A 6,056-nucleotide genomic window follows, 5' to 3' on the forward strand; every position below is an offset into this window, starting at 1 on the left:
ATGCTGCATCACATTTAGTCCAAATTAATGTAATAACCAAAGAAACAAAAACAAACCCACAACAACCGGTCACATTTACTCACACAACGACCACAAAGCAATCAAAAAAACAAATTCCCCACAAATTCCAGCCAGGCTGCTGGGGCTCAACGCACACGCCACCACAGACACGAAGGCACAGCGGCCACTGACACCGCTCAAACCTTTAACACCAGCAGCAACCATCTAAAGCAAGCAGAAACAGCTAGTAAAATCATTTTACTAAAATGCAGAAATATCCATTAAACTTACCAAGGCTGCCTATCATTTGAAGAAAAAGTCCATCCTCCTTTCTGTCAATAACTTTACATCTAAAACTCTAAACGAACTTGAAATAAGTTTACTGCTGATGCTATCCATAGATGCTAGCTAGTTATGCTTTAGTTGGCTAACTGGTCCGAAAAATGCCGACATCGGCCTGTCAATGAATACGCCCAACAGGGCAAACTCGAAATTTTGATTGGCTAAAGAATATGACGATCGACAAGGCCTCAGAGTAGAATCAAAGCCGGTCTACGGATATTTTTTTTTATTTATCTTTTTTTTTTTTCTTTTTATCTTTTACTTTATCAAAGATTTGCGTTGTTCCCTGGATGGAAATGTTTATCTCTGTATATGATGCCGAATTGTTCAGAAAATGTATAACATGTTTGTAAAGTTTTGCAAATAATAAAAAAAGAAAAGCCGTCTAAGGATTATTAGAAAATTCTTTGGTAGAATGTTTCAGACGGAAAAGGGGAAATCCGATTGGATAAAAGCTCTAATTTATGAGATGCACTGGAAGCAGCACAACCGAGCTCGGGAGAAATTATGGTAGCCTAATAGACTCGTGGGAACGGACTTTGTAAAATACATATGAAATTAATAAATATATAGGCCTAGGCTATATATATTTTAGAAAAAATATACATGCTATAATTTTCTGATTCTGACAATCTCTTGGCCAGCAGAGTAAGCCTTGTTGGCCCTGATGGCCCACTTCTGGGTAAAGGTTCTTACCCTAATTGAACCACTTCAAGTAACTCCAGTCTTATGGGAGTGAGGGGACAATGCATTTTACCGCACGGTTGTGACGAAAAGAGAGCTGAGCCAGAAGGCAAAGCTCTCAATCTACCGGTCAATTTTCGTTCCTACCCTCACCAAGGGCGTAACTTTGGGTTCAACATAGCAGGGGCTTGAGATCTCCACTTTTAAATAAACTTGAAATTTTGAGCATATCAAACATCATTCTCTGCATTCTGGTGAATTTCTGCAACAATTTGTGTCTTTTCTGCATCAAGTTATGGTGCAAATGTCTTTATTTATGTAAAGGAAATTATTATTAGATATTTGAGGGGGTTGCACTGGCCAGTTTTGGCCATCCCCACTGTAAATTACGCCTATGACCCTCACCTATGGTCATGAAAGCTAGGTCATGACCGAAAGAACTAGACCGTGAGTACAAGCGGCCAAAATGGGTTTTCTCAGGAGGGTGGCTGGCATCTCTCTTAGAGATAGGGTGAGAAGCTCAGTCATCCGTGAGGAGCTCGGAGTAGAGCAGCTACTCCTTGGAAAAGAGCCAGATGAGGTAGATCGGGCATCTGGTAGGGATGCCCCCTGGGCGTCTCCCTACGGAGGTGTTCCAGGCACGTACAGCTGGGAGGAGGCCTCGGGGAAGAGCCAGGACTACAGGTGGAGAGATTATTGGCGCTTTTCCATTACATGGTACCTACTCGCCTCACCTCGACTCTACTCGCCTTTTTTGGTTTTCCATTAAGAAAAAAAGTACCTGGTACCTGCTAACAGGTACTTTTTTAGTAACTCCTAGGTCAAGGTTCCAAGCAAGCTGGCCTGGGAACACCTCGGGATTCCCCAGTCAGAGCTGGCTAATGTGGTTCGGGTAAGGGAAGTTTGGGGTCCCATGCTGGAGCTGCTGCCCTTGCTGCCCGACCCGGGATAAGTGGATGAGGATGGATGACCTTTAACAGAGCAGCTAGCATAGCTGTAGATTCTAACTATTTTTACACTGGTTTTGTACGGATTAAACAAACAAGCTTTAATGTATTCGCTAGTCTTTAGAGGTGCTGGTACCCCCTGTATTTCCAGTCTTTATGCAATGCTAAGGTAACTGGCTGATTGATGTAGATATGTGATACCAATCTTCTCAACTAACTCCCGACAAGAAAGCAAATAAACTATAAGCTATTTCCCCAAATGTCTAAATATTAATTTAAAGGAAAATTTGATATGCCACAACTCTGTGATCAATCCTTGGGAACGTTTGATCGACAAGCACACACACCATCATCAGTTGACGATAAAAGACGGAGGCAGGCAAAAACTAAAGGGCCCTCATGTTGACATAGCTCTTCTCGACTCTAAAGGCTTACCTTATTAACATCACAGGGAGCCGTAGGGCAGGGGATGGAGAGCCGGGACATGAATAATAGCTATTGAACTCAGCTGAAGGGATTTTACTTGGAGCGGTCAGCCTTTATTTTGTAAGTATTATTGTTGGAGGGCGAGGACTTCTACTGAAGGACTGAACTTGTCCACAGGGGCATGGCCGTTCCAGCAGAAGCACAACTGAACTTGTGAGCTTCATGCTCTGTTGTTGTAACCTTTTTCGCTCTTTCTCTCTTTCTGATAATCTCTCCTTACATTTTCCCATATTTCTCCTGATATAGGCTGTATTAATGCACTGATATGGACAGTAGACACACTGCGAATCAATGCCACCCGATCCAAAGCTTCTGGGCTCTACCAGCTTCCTTGGCACTCACTGTGAAGATTCAATGAACTCTGAGCCGTGGTGAAGGTCTTTATCTGGTAACTGATTTTTTCTCCCTGGTCTGAATTTCTAAGAAATCATTACCATAATTCTCTAACAAAGAACATTAGCAGAAAAGCCAAGAGTCGAATGATCTTATGAGGACCAGATGTGATTCCGTGGGTTTCCATGAACATTATTTACTAAATCTTTATGTTTCCACAACACAGCTTGTCAAATCTTCAACCGATGCCAGTAAAGTTTATTCAACTACTGACTGTGCTGTCGCTGATTTGTATTTGATCTTGTTTTGCATGTCGTCGTAATTGTGTCCAGATTTGATCCGACCTCGTGCATGGTTTAAATTTTGAACTCGAGGAAGCTGCAGAGTAGTTTGTTCATCAGCTCTGTCAGCTGCTTGCATCACCTGTCAGTTGCCGGTGCTGTATTTCAATCACACCGCCTACAGCTTTGTGCATAAAGAGGTTTCAGAAGTCTGAGCCCTATGACATCAGTAGCAGCATTGTTTTATAATCCTCTGGGGGACAACACATTATTTCCTCGCCCTGTATTAACACGCTGCCTTTCATCACAGACACTCGTCTTCTAATAGAAACTATAAAGGAAAGAAAAACCAAACAGCTCTCTGTCGGAGCAGAGGGGGAGGCTCTGGTTCCAGGGAAATGTGATGCACTGGTGCTCCATACATGATGTTTGATATCTGTGTATTTGTGCTGCAGAGACTTGAGTTGTGCCAGAGGCCGGCATGCTGCATTCAGCAGAGATGTGGGTACAAACGGGGGGGACCACATTTTGGGCAGATTTTTCTTTTTGTTGCCCAGAGAACAGACCATGGTTTCCTGGAACAATGCAGCTGATGAGAGTCTCTCCAAGGAAAATAAGGCTCTGACATCATGGGTTCTTAAAGCACACAGCTGAGCCAACACTCTCTGCTATAATCAAGCCTCAGTGAATTTCCACTGTCGACTGAAATTGAGAAAGAAGGAGAATCTCCTCCAATGGTTAAGACACTTTTTTTTTTACACATGCTTTAATCTAACTGCTAACATTCCCGTTGTAGTGCGAGGCTCGCAGTGCACTTGTTGGACTCCAGTGTCTCCATTTCCTTTTACATCTTTCCTTGGCTCAAGATAACAATAAAATGTGACACAAGGCTACTTGTAAATTTGTCATGATCAACTCATCACTAGCCAAGACTGGATGCTAGCCTCCGGATATGAGAATATTTGGGATTAGAGACAACGAATGCTGAGTTGACAACAGGAGGAGCAAAAGTTAAAACCCAGCTAAGTGAAATCATGTGTGTCTATTGGGGGAAAAAATGAATGGTTGAAGACTGATGAAGCCTCACAACCACTTTTCCTGTAAAACAATCAGTAGAATAAGTAGTACAATTTGTGAGTGTAGGTAAAACAGACCACAAGGTCATTCAAAAGACAATTGTGTGCTTAAAATGAGGGGCTGAAGAGTGTGGAGAGATTGTGTTTCAGGGCTCAGTCCAAAATCTGTGTCCTTAGATGCACTGGATCCCAAGTGCACGCAGATCAATGGGAAACGGATTGTGTTCTTTCCAGAACCATCCTAGTCCTTGAGGTTATTCAAACAGTTTTGTGTTGCACTCCTTGAGTCACCATGTAATCCAGAATTAGTACATATAAGAGGATAAACAGAGCATTTCTAAGACATCCTGACATTTGTGTTTTATGATTATTACAACTGGATGATACTGTACATCCATATTCACTTTGATAATTGGCTTATTTGTGATGCCTTGGTTACCCGCCACTGCCCAGACCTCTCTGCACACAATTTCTCCCTGATTTATTTGAACTCTAAATCTTGCAAGCTTGCAGCCTGCCATTGGACCATTAGGAAGAGATAATTGATTCTGTATTAGTCATGGAGATGGATGAAATAACATCCAGGATGGCCAGGATGACCTGGACCTTGCCAACCTCCCTGCTGCTCCACATTTTGATCTCCACCGTCTGCTGTGCACCGGCCAGAGAGCCAATTTATCATTATTTGATTATTGTGCCACATACATCAGTTTTAAAAAAGTGCTGACAGTGAGTAAGTTAGAACTTGATGCTGTCAATGCGAGCATCCTCCAAAGAGCTGAACATGCAACCATGGCCTCAGGGAGCACCACGCCCAGGTGTGTTTGCTTTGGCAGACATCGCCACCTCTTAGGAAGTATCACTTTGTCATTCAGCACCCACTCAGTTTAATACTGCACAATGCACAAAGCTTCAGCTTGAGTTACGGCTTCATCTATAGCCAAAATGGCTTAAAATATTTGTATATGCTCAAGAGAGACAAACCTCTGCATTGCAATTATCTGGTGTTTATGTGTCAGAATCCACAGGGTTCCTCATGAAAGCTGAATAGAGTTAACCAGTGTGAGGTTGCACAATAGAGGAGTCTTTTAAGGATGATGTTTCCCCACAGGTTTTAGAGTGTACAGTGCATTCAGAAAGTATTCAACCCCTTCACTTTTTGTTATGTTGCAGCCTTATGCTTCAATCATTTATATTCATTCTCTATCACTCTACAGTTAACACCCCATAATGACAAAGCGAAAGGATTTTGGAAATTTGCAAATTTATTAAAAAGAAGAAAAAAAAACTGACACTGACAGTATTCAGATCCAGTACTTTGTTGAAGCACTTTAGCCAGTGATTAGAGCCTTGAGTCTTTCTGGGTATGACGCAAAAGTTTTGCACTGCATTTTTTTGCAAACTCCAAGGAGGCTTTCACAAGTCTTTAACTGAGGAGAGGCTACCGTCTGGCCAGTGACCATCGGGTTCTTAAAACACCTCTCTTAATGAGGCCCATCTCCCCCGATTGCTCAGTTTGGCCGGGCAGCCAGCTCTAGGAAGAGACCTGGTTTTTCCAAACTTCTTCCATATAAGAATTACGGCCCCCACTGTGCTCTTTATCTTCAATGTATGAATTTGTGTAGATCTGTGCCTTGACAAAATCCTGTCTCTAAAGCTCTGCACGTCAGCTGTGAGACCTTTATATAAACTTTACCAATCATGTCCAATCCGTTGAATTCACCACAGGTGGACCCCAATCAAGGTGTTGAATCATCTCAAAGATGATGAAGAGAAATGGAAAAAAAACTGAGCTTAATTTCCAGTGTCATAGCAAAGGGTCATGTGTTATTTAAGTTTTTTCTTTGTAGCAAATTAGCAAAAACGGTATTGTATGTGTATGCTGCATGAAGAAAAACTCTCCAGCC

At 42.3% G+C, this 6,056-nt stretch overlaps 1 protein-coding gene across 1 annotated transcript in view; it reads right to left on the reverse strand.

The window, feature by feature from the left end:
- The window catches only part of nup37 (nucleoporin 37), a 36,811-nt gene extending 36,354 nt beyond the window's left edge, over window positions 1-457 (reverse strand). Inside the window, exon 1 of the mRNA XM_028570483.1 lies at window positions 292-457. The gene's annotated coding sequence lies outside the window, so the exon portion shown is untranslated. The remainder of the gene's footprint in view (window positions 1-291) is intronic.
- Between the last annotated feature and the right edge of the window lie 5,599 nt (window positions 458-6,056).

The sequence above is a fragment of the Perca flavescens genome, chromosome 23 (assembly GCF_004354835.1).
Source record: "Perca flavescens isolate YP-PL-M2 chromosome 23, PFLA_1.0, whole genome shotgun sequence".
Lineage (NCBI taxonomy): Eukaryota > Metazoa > Chordata > Actinopteri > Perciformes > Percidae > Perca > Perca flavescens.